Raw genomic sequence first — 18192 nt, 5'->3', positions numbered from 1 at the left:
GAGAGGTGGGGTGGGTTTATGAAATTATTTGTTTAATAGGATGATGGGTCATAGGGTAAATTAGATGTATTATTTAATTAGATGGTGGGGTTGATAAGTTACTAAATAAGGCAAGTGTATCTCTTAAATAAATACGGCCGGAAAAGGCAAGTGTATCTCTTAAATAAATACCGAGGGAGTAGATGGTTAAAAAAAGTTAAGTTCTTGAGTTAAGAAATATAAATATTTTATTTTGGAAAAAGTACAAAAGTAATTAATTATTTATTATTCTTACTCCTCCAATTTTCCCTCGTTAACATACATCATTGGAAACTACCAACAACATATTAATTTCTATTTCCTTTGTTGATGGAGTTCGTCCATTGTAGTTCACAATTCAACGATAATTTGATCAAAAAATGTTAGGTAACTAATTTCTAATATTCACATAATTTAACATAGAAACCTAACTAAACCAAAATGTTCGCATGAATGTGTTCAAAGACCGAAAAAATGGGTCGTGTCAAGGGGAGGTCGAGCTCAGACTTAAATGAAATAGCTAGGTTGGTTGGATCACAAACAAATTATATTCAGTCAGGTCGAGTCATGCATAACTCAACCTACTCTGGCCCATTTTTTTGTTTTAAAAAAGAAAATGAGTATGCGAGTCACAACCTAAAGATACTCCGTAGTCTGTATCAATCTATCATACTTCCCACTGCATGTCACCCATTTAAAATGCATCTTCATTTGAATAAATAGTCGAGCGTTGATAGATTAAAAAGTGATACCGCAAGTGCACGGTGTCTGTTGTTAGCAGATACTTAGCAAGTACGGGTCGATCCCACAGGGAGACAAGTTCTATTAATTTTTTGCTCAATTATACGAACTATTTCAATAACGAAAGTTGAGTTTGAGTATTAACTACTAAAGCTAAAACAATAATAAAAATGCGTAATTTATCAATGAATTAAAGGTCTAGGGCGTCTGTTCGGTTCACCATGCTTATACCAATCCAATAACACAATTCAATTCGACAACGAATAAACTAGGCCGAGTAATTAAAGTACATGCTAATCCTACGGTCGGGTCTTAACACTTTCAATTCAACATATGCAGTATGATCGCTAACATAATCAGAATTGCCAATTGTACAAAGCCTCTAAAAACACGATCTTTCGATTCTAATTCCTATTAGCTAGATAATTAATCCATGAAATTGGCCGATAACATGAATCAACGATTAAGAACAAATCAATTGGAATTACTCAAGCAATAATCTATAGATTAGCAAACTTTATTGCATAACAATCATGGTATAAACATGGCTTCCCTAACTTAGCCCTAGAATATAACTACTCGCTCATAATTGAATTAACAAGCATGAAATTCATAATGAAAACGAGATTCATAATCAAAGGACGAATTAATCTAAGAAACGAAAATAATAAGAAAGAATAAAAGCAAAAGAAATTATTGAATTACCTCTAGATTGATGAATTGAAAATTGAAAGCTAGGGTTCGACAATGGAATAAGAGAAGAATAGAAAACTAGAACTGACGTGAAAAATAATTCTCCCGGAGAAAAAAAACGTAAAAAAAATAAAAGCATCAGGGAATACATTCAATCCCTTGAGGTATTTTAGTGTTTCCTAAATTCTAAACAAAAAAGGAAAATAATAATAATTACATAAGTTATCATTGAATTGAACAATCATGAGAAACGACGCAACGAACCCGCATGGAAGTAGCTGGGCGGAGAAACCAGCGGGCCCGCTGGTGGGTCGCTGGTTTTCGCGCCCAAGGGGAAGATTGGGCCATCGTTTTGGGCTTCGGGCGAATCGGATAGTCGAGCCATCTTGTTTATGTCATAACTCTTGTTCTACAATGCCTATAAGGACGTGTGACCTGTCGTTGGAAAGCTCTTGAAGTCTACTTTCTAGGCCAATAAAAATCGCCTCATTCCGACATGTAGAACTTGAGATATCATCAAAAGAGTGAACGCTTGTCCGTTTTGATGCTTAGAAAAATAGCGTTTAGCTTCGTTATTGACTCAAAATTATCCCTAGAGATATGCAATGATCCTCGAGTCAACATTCCATCCGTTCATCATCCAAATCAACTCATAACACTCCGAAAGCATCCAAATGACCGTAAAATCACCTGAAACATTAAGAAAACACAAACGGGGCGTAATAGAGTACGGCAACGATAACTTATGCAAATGTGATCCTAAATGCAACTAAAATGATATAAATGCCTAATAATGCAACCTAAATGCGCCTAAAATACCCTATACAAATATGACTCATCAAATTCCCCCAAGCTAGACTGTTGCTTGTCCCCAAGCAACACTAAACCAAAGATAGAGAAGCAAGACGCACTTGACTTTCATAAAACCATGGTAAGACCAACCTAACTCTCGATCGAGCAAACAATCAAACAGAGTTATTGAGACGGAAATCTAGCTCAGATACAAATAGAACCACAAAGCATCGTGATCCACAATCGAAACAACCAAGCTTAGCCACAAACTATTCTCAATCAAGCTAGTCGTCGCCGCATACCTTGTAGAATATAAATATATGATGCAACATAGGGTAAGATGACAATAGCAAGAAACGATTTTCATTCAATCACAAAACAAACATGCCGATCAAGAGGTCTTTATAATAAGCTTGTAATGGGGCTAGGTGAAAAGGAAGGGTAGGGTATAATTTGGGAAAAAGTGAGAGTAAGGTCCAACTTGGGGAGCAAATGTGAACTATATGCGTCGGCGTGATAATGCCGCAAATCCAACTCCATCGAACCATGAAACCCGAACAATCAACCAAGTTACAACCAAGGGAAAACATAATATAATGTCAATGATCTTTCTTCATTCCCCTTTCCTTGCTTTCAAATTACATACAAAAACGAAAAACATATTTTTTTTGATTTTACTTTGATTTTTCTCTCATTTTTTTTTTTCTATTTTTTTTTCTTCTTTCTTTTCCCTTTTTTTTTTTCTTTTTTTTTTTCTTCTTTCTGTTTATTTTGGTATGAAAATGAAACTAGATAATGAAATCGAAAGTACATAAATAAATCTAATGCTAACTGTTACAAGCTTGGGTGCCAACAATAATATACACCATTTCCGAACCACAAATCCAAACATAGCCTCGAACCACGAACTATTGGCTTAGTGTGCCAATCAATCAACATCAATGAAACCATTACGAACACCGAAGCTCCCCCAAGCTAGACTCGGGACAAGTAACCAACGGGGATAATAGGGCTCAATTTTGTGGAGTTAAAACAATAAACGGACAAGGCTACAACATGGGTATGAAAGGCAGGAACTGATGTTTCTAAGTTCGTCTGAAGGCTTCCTAAGAGAATGGCCTCTGTCATACGCGGCATGCGTGAGTTGCAACTAAACTACTAATGAATCTCAAGCCAAAATCATACGATAACAAGTCACATCAATCACACAAACACATAGTAAGGTGACCTACAAGATAATTGGCTAGCTATTCTTGACACGAGACCAACATCTTACCGCATACCATTCAATTGGTTCACACAATGCAAGCAGTTATCAATGTATAGCATGACCGACTGAATTTCAGAATCATAACTAAGTTCAAAAGAAGCTCAAGAGAGTCAAATAAAGCCCGAACATAGTTTGAAAGTCAATTGCACAATGCAGGGTATAAAGACATATGAATGCAAGTAAGAATGCAAGTAAGAATGCAACTAAATTGAACAATAACACTAGGAAAGCAGTACATTTTTTTTCGTTGCACGTAAACTCCCACCCCTAATGGACGGTACAAAGCGTACAACACCTAAACAAAACAATAAAACTATACTAGAAAGCAACAAAGATAGATATCCCTCCCCCAAGCTAAACAAAACACAGTGCCCTCACTGTGAAAATAGCAACAATATAACTCAAACAAGGGAGAGAGATGGAAAGTGCTCACTCGTGATGAGCCTCGTCGGCCGAGTAAGACTCGGTAGGACTGGCGACAGTAGAAGCGGTGGGGCCAGAATCTTCAAACTGACGACGCAAAGAGCCAATCTCCATGCCCATTGCCTCAACCTTCTTGTCAAGGCCATCAAAGCTAGCCTTGATATCCTTGGAGAACTGAGTAAAGCAATCTAGGAGCGTTCGAAACGCTTCCATGGTGACTGGGGCAGAGCTCGGGGTCGCAAGATCATGCACCTCAGGTGGATATGAGGGCTCATGCGCCGAAGTAGTGGTATCATGTTGTCGGAGATCGACCCTTGCTTGCATAGTGGCCGTTTTGTTGGTAATAGGGGTGAACAACAAAGCATTAGGCAAACTCAACCGTGTAGCAGGATTAGGGAGGACTGAATAAGGGACCTTGCATGCGCCCTCCGTTACCCCTTTTATATACCACATATATGTGCTAGTTCCACATGCCGATAACCAGTCAAATTTTTCCAACCTTTGATGAGTAAGGGGAGCCATGTTTGTCAAAGTTGTAAAAGAAGACAAGGGGACTCCGACATGCTCGGCAAAGAGAGTGACAAAAGTCCCTATAGTGATGCTTTCCTTCTTCTTTTGGCGCTCTCGAATGAACGCATCAATGAGGAACTTCCCAAAGTCAAGTTGACCCATTTTGTCCTTGTCACCATGCACAAACCACCATAGCATCTTGAAATCTTTGGTTGTGAGATTACCCAGATCTTTCCTTGCATAAAGCACCTGTGTCATGATCCGATGCCAAAGACGAATAGCTGGATTCACAAAGGAGAAGGCCTTTGAAAGACCAACTCTCCAATCATCCCGACCCGTCACCTTCTTCCAAAAGGCCTTAGAAAAGAATTGATGCCCATTTTTGTCTCCGTCGAATGACTCGAACTCCGTAGGACCGATGGTCCCATCACATGGCCATCCAAAAAGCTCATTGACCTCCGTCGAAGTCATAGTTCTTTCCACCCCATCAAGGTAAAAAGATATGTCACCTGTCTCCGAAACAACCTCAATCGAAGCAAGAAATTCAATCACCAATTCCGGATAAACCTCGACTTTCAAATTGAGAACCTTGGACCATCCATATTTGCTTGCAAGACCTTGCAAGCAATCATCTATCCCAATGGCTTTAGCATGCTTGGCCGAATAACGAAGAGTGGGCATGATGCTCCGACCTTGCAAGGCTAAGCAAGTCTCTTGTTGAGTGTCACTCAACCATGGATATTTGGGACACGTAGAAGTTGATGGTGGGGTGGGGGGTTGTTTGTGTGTAGTGGATGGAGTGGCTTTAGATGGTGCTTTGGTGGATTTCTTTGGTGGTGGCTTGGCTCGTGCTTTGCGGGTAGGATTACGCTTCTTTGCAATGGAACTTTTAGGAGCAAGTGGGGATGCGGTGGATTTTGGGTGAGAGCTAGTTGGTTTTTTTGTTCTCATGATGCAACAACCACAATTCAAAGTACTCCAAGTCTCCAATCAACCAAATCGACGCACAATTCAATATTCAACGATCAATCCCAACAAACAACTCAAGCAATAACAATAGTCCTCCAATGCCAATAATTCAAACTTCGACAACTAACAAGCGCCAACCAAATTCAACAAATAATTCATATCACCAACAACGACAACCATTCAAATTCAACAACCAATATTGACATCAAAATTCCAATTTCCTTTTCAAAAAAATGATTCAAGTGAATAAAGTTTAAAAAAACTTGAAATTTTAAAACCTTTTGTGCACCACAAAGACTAGAATTTGGTTGCAAATTCACATGAATTCCGCAAACAAGCACCAATACTACACAATTTACCAATGCCTACAAAGAATCAAAAACCCCCAAATTGATTTTAAAAGTTAGGGTTTTAAAAGTTCATGAACAAGATAATGGTGGAGGTGAAGAGGAGGGAAGGTGGTAGGCTGGAGTGGTGCGCCGACCACCGTAGTACAGGCGGGGGGTGGTTGTTTGGACGAGGGAGGACAAACAGGTGGTGGGTGGTGCTGTTCGTGCGTGGCTTTGTGAAGGAGAGCGGACAGGGGCGGCTGGTGTGCAGACGCCGGTGGTGCAGTGCCGGCGGAACGCCGGTGAGGTGATGGTGCGCCGGCGGTCAGAAGGTACGGTGGTGAGCGAGAGAGGGACGCGGGCTGGTGGCAGGGTTTTCTCGTGGGTTTGTGAAAGAGAGGAGATGGGTTTAGTTTGTATTTTTTGAATCAAGAGGGAGGCGGGAAATCCAGCGACATCGCTGGTTCGCCAGCGGGCAAGGCAGAGGGTTGAGTTGCGAGGGGAGAACGGCCAACGACGTAGCTGGCTGGGCGCTGGATTATGCGCGGATGAAGGAGCAGCGACCAGCTAACTCGCTGGGCAAGTGCTGGCTTGCGCATGTGCTGGAGCGAGCTGCAAGGCTTGTCGATTCATCCAAAAACTTGATTGTGCACCAATAATTCTGAAAAAATTAATTCAAGCACCACTAAACTCAAAGTTAGAATCGTTAGTAAAACTAAACACACAAAATACATAAATAAACAAATAAATACGATGAACGAAAACTAATCTAAAAATAAAATAAAATTATACGAATTCAATTGAAATCAAAATAAAATGTTTTTGTTCTTTTGTTGTTTCTAATTTTTTTATTTTTTATTTTTTATTTTAATTTTTTTACTTTTTATTTTTTTTTCAATAAAATAACCAAATAAATAAAATAAATTAGATTAAAAATAGAAATAAATGAAAAAATTTGAAAAGAAAAAGAGTTAGAAATCGGGTTGCCTCCCGATAAGCGCTCGTTTTAAGTCATTAGCTTGACTCCAAACCTCAATAGTCAAGCGTCGGTGGGTGGATCGGAGAGATAGATCGTCTCCAATTTTCCAATAAACGCTCCTTCAGTGTATAGCTTCAAACGTTGACCGTTCACTTTGAACTTGGTGCCATTTTCACTAGCAACCTCAATAGCTCCATGTTCCTTGACTTCGGTGATAGTAAAAGGCCCGGACCATCTAGACTTAAGCTTTCCTGGAAAAAGCCGTAGTCGTGAATTATAAAGCAAGACCTTATCACCGATGTTGAACTCCCGCTTTTGAATCATCTTATCATGAAACTTCTTCGTTTGCTCCTTATAGAGCCTATGATTCTCGTAAGCTTCAAACCGAAGTTCATCTAGCTCATTCAATTGAAGAAGTCTCGCTTCACCGGCCGCTTCTAAATCCATATTGATCTCCTTGACGGCCCAATTAGAGAGATATTCCATTTCAACTGGTAAATGACAAGCTTTTCCATACACCAACCTATACGGAGTTGTCCCCAACGGAGTCTTGTAGGCCGTGCGTAACGCCCACAATGTGTCATCCAACTTCAACGACCAATCTTTTCGAGACTTGTTGACTACTTTTTCGAGAATTCTCTTGATCTGTCGATTAGAAACTTCAACTTGGCCACTCGTTTGAGGATGATAAGCCATGCCAACCTTTTGAGTAACTCCGTGCTTCTTCAGAAGAGCCTTAAAAGTCCTTTGATGAAAATGGGAACCCCCATCACTAATCACGACCCTTGGGACTCCAAAGCGCGGAAATATGATTTTCTTGAAAAGCTTCTTTACGACGTTAGAGTCGTTGGTTGGCGATGCAATAGCTTCCACCCACTTTGTAACATAGTCAACGGCAACCAAGATGTACCGATTCCCACATGAAGAAGGGAATGGTCCCATAAAATCAATGCCCCATACATCGAATGGCTCAACCTCAAGAATTCCGGTTTGTGGTAGCTCTTGCCTTTTCGAAACGTTGCCCGTTCGTTGACATTCGTCACATGCATTGCAAAAGAAACGAGCATCCTTGAATATAGAAGGCCAATAGAAACCACTTTGAAGAGTTCGATGGGCGGTCGGAATAGCACCAAGATGACCACTAGAAGGTAAACTGTGGCAATGCTTAAGAACCCCGTGGGTATCCCAATCCGCTACACACCTACGAAACATACCATCGGCGCACTTCCGATACAAATGTGGATCGTCCCAAAAATACCGCTTAGCATCATGGTAGAATCTCTTACGTTGTTGATATGTCAACTCCGGAGGATGGGAGCCACCGACACAATAGTTTGCGAAGTCCGCATACCATGGGGATTGAGTAGACACAGAGAATAGATGATCGTCAGGAAACGAATCATTGATAGGCCCGTCTGTGCTAGATTGAAATTTCAACCGAGAGAGATGATCTGCAACAACATTCTCTGCACCCTTCTTATCCCGAATCTCCAAATCAAATTCCTGGAGAAGAAGAATCCATCGAATAAGTCTCGGTTTGGCCTCTTTCTTGGCCAACAAATACTTCAGGGCGGCATGATCAGTGTGTACAATGACTTTCGAACCAACAAGATACGTCCGAAATTTGTCAAGAGCATAAACAACCGCAAGGAGCTCTTTCTCAGTAGTAGCATAATTCATCTGAGCTCCATCCAAGGTTTTGCTTGCATAATAGATGGCATGCAACACCTTGTTCTTTCTTTGGCCAAGCACTGCTCCAACAGCATAATCACTCGCATCACACATAATTTCGAACGGCAAATCCCAATCCGGAGGCTGAATGATTGGAGCAGTTATCAATGCTTTCTTAATCCTGTCGAAAGACTCCAAACAAGAATCAGTGAACTCAAATGTGGCATCCTTGAGCAATAATTGAGTGAGGGGTTTCGCAATTTTAGAAAAATCTTTTATGAAACGGCGATAGAAACCCGCATGACCGAGAAAACTCCTCACTCCCTTGACATTCACAGGAGGGGGAAGTTTCTCAATCACCTCAATCTTTGCTCGGTCAACTTGGATGCCACGCTCAGAAATAAGATGACCAAGTACCACTCCTTCATTGACCATAAAGTGGCACTTTTCCCAGTTCAATACCAAATTCACCTCAGAACAACGTTTAAGCACTTTAGAAAGATTATGCAAACATACATCAAAGTCAGAACCATAAACACTAAAATCATCCATAAATACCTCCATGATATCCTCGATGAAGTCAGAAAAAATGGCCATCATACACCTTTGAAATGTAGCAGGGGCGTTGCACAAGCCAAACGGCATTCTGCGGTATGCAAAAGTTCCATATGGACAGGTGAACGTCGTCTTCTCCTGGTCATCCGGGTGAATGGGAATCTGAAAGAAACCTGAATATCCATCCAAATAACAGAAAAAGTTGTGTTTTGCTAATCTTTCTAGCATCTGGTCAATAAAGGGGAGGGGAAAGTGATCCTTCAAGGTGGCCGTATTCAACATTCTATAATCTATACACATACGCCAACCTGTGACAACACGAGTAGGGATAAGCTCATCCTTATCATTCTTAATGACCGTTGTCCCCCCCTTCTTAGGAACGACTTGCACTGGGCTCACCCATTTAGAATCTGAAATGGGATAGATGATGCCCGCATCAAGTAGTTTCACTACCTCTTTTCTCACCACATCTTGCATATTAAGATTCAAACGACGTTGTGGTTGGATGCGAGGGCGGTGATCTGCTTCCAAATTAATTCTATGCATACAAAATTCAGGACTAATGCCCTTGAGATCGTCAATGCTATACCCGATTGCCTTTTTGTGCATACGGAGCACGGTCAGAAGCTTAGAAAGCTGGCTATCATCGAGTGCAGCATTAACGATCACAGGAAAATCCTCATTATCATCAAGAAATGCATATTTAAGGTGGTATGGTAACGGTTTTAGTTCTACTTTCGTTACCTGTGGCTCGGAAATAGAGCAAACAGTTTCTAATACCTCAAAACCATCGACCTTCTCAGCTTCACTTCCATCTAAATTCGAGATCAAGGAATCAATCTCACAATCTCCTTCTCCTTTTCGGGCCTCCAAGGTGAGAGTCGCCAACAATAGATTATCATACAACATTCTAGGAATGTTGTCTAGAGAAATTTCTTCTGCAATATCAATCCTGCAACAAGTATTCTCAAGCATAGGAGACTTGACAGCATTGGTTAGATTAAAAGTAACAGTATCATCACCAACACTCAAAGTAAGAGACCCAGACTTGACATCAATGACAGCACCTGCAGTACATAAAAATGGCCTACCCAAAATTATGGGAATTTGACTATCCTCCTCCATATCTAGCACTACAAAATCAACAGGAATGTAGAATTTCCCCACCCGGACAGGAACATCCTCCAAAATACCCAAGGGATACTTTATAGAACGATCTGCCATTTGCAACGTGATTTGTGTGCATTTTAGTTTTCCCATATTCAACCTATTACAGACAGAAAGGGGCATGACAGACACACTTGCACCTAAATCACACAATGCTTTATCAATGAACAATGCACCTACATGACAGGGGATGGAAAAACTACCCGGATCCTTAAGTTTGGGTGGAGACTTATTTTGCAATATCGCACTACACTCTTCAGTTAGAGCGACTCTCTCCACACCACCATAATCCCTTTTCTTAGTGATCATCTCTTTCAAAAATTTTGCATAAACAGGAACTTGAGATATTAAATCAGTAAAAGGGACCGTTACCTCAAGATTCTTGACCATTGCCAAGAACTTACCAAGCTGTTGATCGACCTTAGTTTTCTGCATCCGGTGAGGGAAAGGTAACTTAGGCACAATAGGGAGAGAATCAGAAATCTTCTCTTTCCCCTTATTTGCACCAACATCATTAGCATTATCAACTTCCATGACTCGAGGCTCTGCATCAGTTGCTTTCCCTGGTCCATCTGTGTTCCCCTTAGCAAGAGTTGCATCATCAGTGGGCATCGGGGGTCCATTATATTTAGTGCCACTTCTAAGAGTGATAGCATTGGCACTTTCTCTGTTCTAGGGCGGAGTAGGTTGCCCTGGTAGTGTACCCGGTTGCCTTTGAGATAGAGTGTCAGCAAGTTGGGCAACTTGATTCTCCAACATTCTATTCTGATTCTTCAACTCTTTGATGCTCTCATCATGGTTCTTTTGAGCTATCTCTGCGGTCTTCTGCATATTTGCAATGAGCTTATACAGATCACCCATGTTAGGCTCTGGAGTAGCACTGCTCTGAGGGGGTTGTTGATATCCTTGATGCGGGGGCCTATTAAACCCCGGGGGAGCATTATGTGAGGCTCCTTGTTGAAATGGAGGCCTAGCAACATGTGGTTGAGGTGGATGGAACTGTGGTTGCGACCATTGTTGCTGGGGTTGAGGATTCTGAACATTGTTGCCCCGATATGAGAAATTTGGATGATTCCTCCAACCCGGATTAAATGAATTGGAGTATGGGTCATTGGGTTGTCTCTGTTGAAAAGCATTCACTTGCTCCAATTGCGTAGTATCCTGTAAACTATAAGAGCACTCATGACCAAAGTGACCTTGGATGCCACATACTTCGCAGTAAGAAGTTGTCACTGGAGCTACACTAGACATAGCATTGATACTCATTGGGGGTGTACTAGACTGAGGAGCCTTCAAAGAATCGATCTTCAGGTTCAAGGCTGCCACTTGTGAGGACAATAGAGCATAAGCATCGACATCCAATTTTCCCTTCTTAGATGTGGATCTGGTGGTGCTGTAATGGTTGGCAGCTAAGTTGGCAAGAAAATCATAACCTGCATCCACTTCTTTGTCAAGAAAAACACCCCCAGCAGCAGAATCAACCGTGTTCTTTGTTTCATCTTGCAAACCATGGTAGAAAATCTGAACCAAGAACCATTTTTCAATGTTGTGATGCGGACACGACCGCTGCAAAGCCTTGAATCTATCCCAGGCTTCTCGAAGTGATTCACCAGGTTCTTGAGTGAATGTAGTCAGCTTATGCCTTATTTCAGCAGTCTTGGTGGGTGGAAAGAATTCTTCTAGAAAGGCCTGTGAAATAGCACTCCACTCTGTCTCCTTGACATCATTCAACCATGTCTGAGCCTTATCACGAAGGCTAAAACCAAACAACATGACTTTCAATTGGTCTTGAGTGACCCCTTGATGCTTGATAGTACCACACAGTTGGTTGAACCTCTGCAAATGGTTGGTGGGTTCCTCAGATGGATGGCCACCAAATTGACTTTGTGAGACCATGGAGATTAGAGCGAGCTTGATCTCAAAGTTGACTGCATCAATAGTTGGCATTGTGAGCCCAGTCGGAACACTATTCGAGGAAGGAACTGAAGGAAATAATGCCCTTGGTCCAAGTATGCATTCTATGTTAAGTATAATAAATGCGGTTCAGTATTAATTAACAAGTTAATAATTCAGTGAGATCAAGTGAGCTGAATGCCTAGCTAGAGGCCGCTTCAGTTCAAGTGGAATTAATGATATTAATCCACAGCTTACTCTTGACTGAACCCGTAGGGTCACACAAATAGTACGTAAACTGATCAAGTATTTAATGGCATTAAATATTCCATCTATGGATATTCGGAATCGACAGATCTTGGTTTCAGTGGGAGCTGAGATCGTCACAAGCAAGAAATGAATACTCCGGAAACGATGATATTGCCGGAAACGGAAATATGGATCGTATCGAAAATATAAATATTATCCAAGTCGTAGATGTTGCCGGAAACGGAAACATGGTACGTATCGGAAAATATTATCGGAAATGGAAATATTGCCAGAATCGGAAATATTGCCGGAAACGGAAATATTGTCAGAATCGGAAATATTATCGGAATCAGAAAATAATTCCGGAAACGGAAATATTAAATATTTGTTCGAAACGGAAATTAATTCCGGAATCGGAAATGTTAAATATTGTTCGTATCGGAAATGAATTCCGGAATCGGAAATTTAATCGGAAGCGTATCGTACGAATAAGCATCGGACGAGGCCTGCCGGACGAGGGCCCAGCACGAAGCCAGGGCATCGCCCAGCAAGCCAAGCGCGCCACACGAACAGCCAAGGCCACGCCAGGCCCAGCGCAAGGCCAGGCCCAGCAGGCCGTGGCAGCGCGCGCAGGTGCTTGCGTGGGCTTGTAGCTCGCGTAGGCCTCGCTGCGTGGGCTGCTGCTCGCACGCACGCGCATGGGCGGCCCATCGTGGCTGCCGTGTGTGTGTGCGTAAGTGTTTGTGTTCATGCACGATTCCTAAAACGTGCAGAGTTCGGTTAATGATTAAATTCCTAATTCTATTTGATAAATTAATTAATTAGAGTTCTTGTAGGATTCTAAGTTTAATTAATTCGTATCCTAATAGGATTCCAATTCTCTTTCCATACCCCTATAAATATGTGGCCTGGGTTCACAATTTATAACGAGTTTTAAAGTATTCAAAGTGAGTTTTTGAGAGAAAAATTCAGTCACACATCTTGCTCAAAAGTGCCGAAAATTCTAGTACCTTAAGGGCGATTCTAGTTGGTCAATCTTAAGGCGGATCCGGACGTGCTGTGGACTATCTACGGAGGGACGACACTTGGAGTCCTAAAGACTTGTTCTTGCTCGGTTCGGGCGCAGCTAGGGAGGGCACGCAACAAAGAGTATGCATCTAAATTATGCTATATGATTATGTGTAAATAATATGTAATCCTGGGTTAATGGTTGTTTCCGCATGATTTATGTAATTTCATATGTATCATAACCTAACAGTGGTATCACGAGCCCCTTATTATTTTCATAATCTAATTTGCATGAACATGGTTAAATATTACAAATTTGCATGAATTAAAAGGGGTGATTAATTTTCGTAATTGTTAATTAATTGCAAATTGCGTTTATTTAATTATACGTACGCAGTTTTTCGGCAGTTTCTTCGTTACTCATCCAAATCGAGTGATTTTAGTGTCAATTCCGCATGTAAAAGGCATTCTAAAATTTTGACAAAATTAGTATTTTTCTGCCGAACCCAGAATTCTCAAATTCGAAGCCTAACTATGACTTTTCGAAGGTTTTAGTTTTTCGAATGCAAAATTTCGTAAATTTAAGATGTTAAATTAAATATTTGCGATTCTTGTTGATAAATCTTGAATTTTTGATTGACCTACTGTATATGTTTAACAAGTTTGAATGCCTAGCCTTGTTAATTATGCAATCTAATTTGTAATTATGATTAATTTGTTGAAAATTAGAATAATATAGAATTAATTTGATTTTCATAATTAATTATAATTTAATTAGAAACCTATGATTAAAAACCACCATAAAAATTGTAAATTTATGATAAATTTTAAATTTTTATGACCTAGACTTGAATCCATAACAATCGGAAATCAATTGAATAATAAATTTTCGATTTTTCGCCCTAAAATTATGAAATTAATATTATTTATTAATTTGTCATTAATTTTAAATATAAATTTTAAATTTTTATGCGATTCGTTCATATAACTTGCACGCACAAAGCAATGGACGCTTCGTGTTACCCTAAAGGGGTGTTGTATAGTGCGGGCATGTGACGACGAGCAAGGGAGCTCGTCGCCCGTGCGACACGAATGCAATGAGCAAGGACGTGGTGCACGAGCACAAGGCAGCAGCCCTGCCTTGTGTCGTGGGCCACGAGCTATGAACAAATGGGCATGGGCGAAAGGCAAGCCAAGGCAGTCGCGTGTGGGCAGCAAGCGAGCTGCGCCACAACGCGCACTGCCTCGCGCAAGAGCGCGCAGCCTTGCGCGCAGCGAGCGCAAGCTCGCGTGCCACGAGCGCTGCGCCCAGCGTTGCTCGCGCGCACAGCGAGCGATGGCTCGCGCGCACAACCAGCGATGGCTCGCGCGCACAGCGAGCGATGGCTCGCGTGCACAGCGAGGTATGGAGCGCGCGCAGCGAGCGCTGGCGAGCGCGCACTGCGAGCGATGGCTCGCGTGCGACGAGCGCTGGCGCGCGCACAGCGAGCACCACAGCGTGCGATGGCTTGCGATGGGAGATGCAGCAGCTATGCGACGAGCGCATGGGCTGCGCGCACATGGCCAGCAATGGCTGTGTGCGTGCGACCCATGGGCGTGCAATGCGTAGGGTGTTTGCGTTACGATTAGATCGTTTCGAATGTTTAATTTGAAAATTTCAGTTCACGTAATTTTAATTAATTTTAAAATTAATAATTTAAATTATTTTCTTGGATTTTAATTTTGAATATTGTAATTATAATAAATGTTATTTATTCTAATTATTTTACTAAAATTAAAATCATGAATTAATTTAAATAACGACTGAAATTAAATTAAACTTTTTGGATTCAATTATAAATTTATGCTTTAAATTTTAATTAAATTTGTATGTTTCCGGTTAGACTAGAAATACATTTTTATGTTTAAAATTAGTAAAGCATATGAATTTATTGGTTTAAGTGGAAGCGCTTTTTAGTCATAAACTCTTGATTAGGTCTACAAATCCTTAAGGTTAAAACAACTTGATTAGAATTAATAAGGACTGAATAATTGGTAGATTATTGGTGCCCTTGATTAATTGCTGCAAATGTTTACGTGATGCATAATGTGTTTTACTAACCAGCTATGTGGGCCATTCATGATAATGAATGGGTGAATGGTATATATTGTATATGTACTGTTTTGCAGGTTATGAAGTGACTAGTATGGCCCAAATAGGATAGAAAATATGGTCTGCGTACCATTAATTTGAATGTAATTGGTCTAAAGTACCAAAGTTATTTTTCAATTCAAATATGGTCTGCGTACCATCAAATAGTTGTAATTAGTTATAGCTTATCCTATTTGAAGAAAATGGTGCCTCCCACGGAGATTTTCAAGACGGACTTTGAAGTTAAAGCTTCAAGATGAAGTCGGGCCATACTAGATCACATTTATCTTATGCATGTTTAAGTTATTTATTGCTTTTAAATATGTCTTAAAATGCATGAGATCAAAAGCTTGATTATGTTGCATGATTAAGGATTTTAGTTCACTTAAAATCTAACCAACATAGTAAGAGCCTTAAGTTCTAAACTTAAAAATTGAGTTAAAAGGTGCCATGCCAAAATATACACTTGCTTGGATATCCTTTACATCAATCTAGTAATAGTTTTCGCTCAGCGAGGTGTTACTTATTGGTCCTAAAGGGGCAAGGTACACAAACAATTGTGAGTACATGTTAGTTTTGGTGAAACTCAACGATATAAGTAAGGAGTCCTTTTATGTCGTGGCAAAATCGATAGGTTTACCTAATAAGTTCTTAGACGTACCTATCAACCAAGAATAGTTTCTAGACTATTAGCAAAAGGCTTTTGCTTACCTAAGATGTTCTAGGATTAAGTCGACAAACTGTGCTTAGTTCTTCAATGATTTTAGGATCTTGGAATCATTTTATTCACACCTGCCGGAACACATAACTTGAATAAAATGCTTAATAAACATTGAATTATGCATACATGCTAGAATTTAAGTTTATTAAGAGAAACTGTGAATGGTTATTTATTTGTTTATTCTTTTCAATTGTAGTTTTTAATATGGCAAACAACAATTCATTCAACATTCGATCAATTCTCGAAAAGGAGAAGTTGAACGGGAAAAACTTCCTTGACTGGCAAAGGAACTTGCAAATAGTTCTTATGCAGGAAGAAAAGGAGTATGTCCTAGATGAGGCGATGCCCGAAGCTGCAGGCGACGGGGTCACTCAGGCAGCCCTCAATCGTTGGATTGATGCCAACAAGGATGTGAAATGTCTAATGCTCGCCACCATGAGTGCGAAAACGTTCATCAACTCAGATGCTTTCACAATCATCAGTGAGTTGAAGAACATGTTCCAAGATCTGGCTCGAGTCGAAAGATTCGAGACTCATAGGCAAATTCTTGAGACCAAGCTTAAGAAAGGCGAGCCCGTAAGTCCACAGGTTCTCAAAATGATTGGACTCATTGAGAATATGAGTCGGCTGGATCAGCAATTTTCTCAGGAAATGGCTATAGACACCATCCTCCATTCTCTTCATAGCGGGTATGATCAGTTCAAACTGAACTACAGTATGAATAGTCTGGACAAAACGCTCACTGAGCTTCACGGTATGCTGAAGACCGCTGAAAAGACGCTCAAAAGTGATAAGCAGGATGTGCTTATGGTGCGTGGGGGCAAGTTCAAGAAATCTGGAAAGAAGAGGAATGCTAAGAAAGGTGGCAACAAGGCCAGCCCAACTAAGCAAACTGGCGCCAAATCTGTAAAGAGGAAGGTCAGTCAACCCACTTCTGAATCCGAATGCTTCTACTGCAAGAAGAAGGGGCATTGGAAGAGAGATTGCTTGAAGCTAAAGGAAGATCAGAAGAACGGAACAGTCGTTCCATCTTCAGGTATTTTCGTTATAGACTGTATACTTGCTAATTCAACTTCTTGGGTATTAGATACAGGTTGTGGCTCACACTTATGTTCCAATCCACAGGGACTAAGAAGAAGTAGAAAGTTAAGCAAGGGTGAAGTCGACCTACGAGTGGGAAATGGAGCACGGATTGCTGCATTAGCTGTAGGAACTTACTATTTGTCGTTGCCCTCCGGGCTAGTTTTGGAACTGGAAGAATGTTTCCATGTTCCAAGTCTTACTAAAAACATCATTTCAGTTTCTTGCTTAGATGCTAAGGGATTTTCCTTTTAATAAAAGACAATAGTTGTTCGTTTTATTTTAAAGAGATGTTTTATGGATCTGCTAGTTTAGTCAATGGACTTTATTTATTAGATCACGACAAACAAGTATATAACATAAATACCAAAAAGGCCAAAAAGGATGATTCAGATCTCACCTATCTGTGGCATTGTCGATTAGGCCATATAAACTTGAAACGCTTAGAAAGACTTCAAAAGGAAGGAATTCTAGAACCATTTGACTTAGAGGATTATGGTAAATGCGAATCATGTTTACTTGGCAAAATGACAAAGCAACCTTTCTCTAAAGTTGGAGAAAGAGCAAATGAACTATTGGGTTTAATCCATACAGATGTATGTGGACCAATGAGTACAAATGCTAGAGGTGGTTTCAGCTACTTTATCACTTTCACTGATGACTTCAGTAGGTATGGTTATGTCTACCTAATGAAGCATAAGTCTGAATCCTTTGACAAATTCAAGGAATTTCAGAGTGAAGTAGAGAATCAATTAGGCAAGAAGATTAAGGCGCTGCGGTCTGATAGAGGCGGTGAATATCTGAGCTATGAATTTGATGACCATCTGAAAGAATGTGGAATTCTATCAGAATTGACTCCTCCTGGAACACCACAATGGAATGGTGTGTCGGAACGGAGGAACAGAACCTTGCTAGACATGGTCAGGTCAATGATGGGTCAGGCCGAACTTCCATTAGAATTTTGGGGACATGCACTAAATACAGCTGCACTCA

General features: G+C 40.6%; 1 protein-coding gene and 1 non-coding gene across 2 annotated transcripts in view; one reads left to right on the top strand and one right to left on the bottom strand.

Annotated features, from left to right (window-relative positions):
• LOC110787944 (uncharacterized) overlaps positions 1 to 18192 on the bottom strand; it is a 58790-nt gene that overhangs the window by 8350 nt on the left and 32248 nt on the right. The gene's annotated exons all lie outside the window — the stretch shown is intronic.
• Positions 11661 to 11766, top strand: LOC130468328 (small nucleolar RNA R71). Its single transcript, XR_008928719.1, has one exon. It is a non-coding gene; the product is annotated as a small nucleolar RNA R71 (small nucleolar RNA).

Source organism: Spinacia oleracea, chromosome 2, assembly GCF_020520425.1.
Source record: "Spinacia oleracea cultivar Varoflay chromosome 2, BTI_SOV_V1, whole genome shotgun sequence".
NCBI lineage: Eukaryota > Viridiplantae > Streptophyta > Magnoliopsida > Caryophyllales > Amaranthaceae > Spinacia > Spinacia oleracea.
This window is presented reverse-complemented; position numbering and strand designations above follow the sequence as displayed.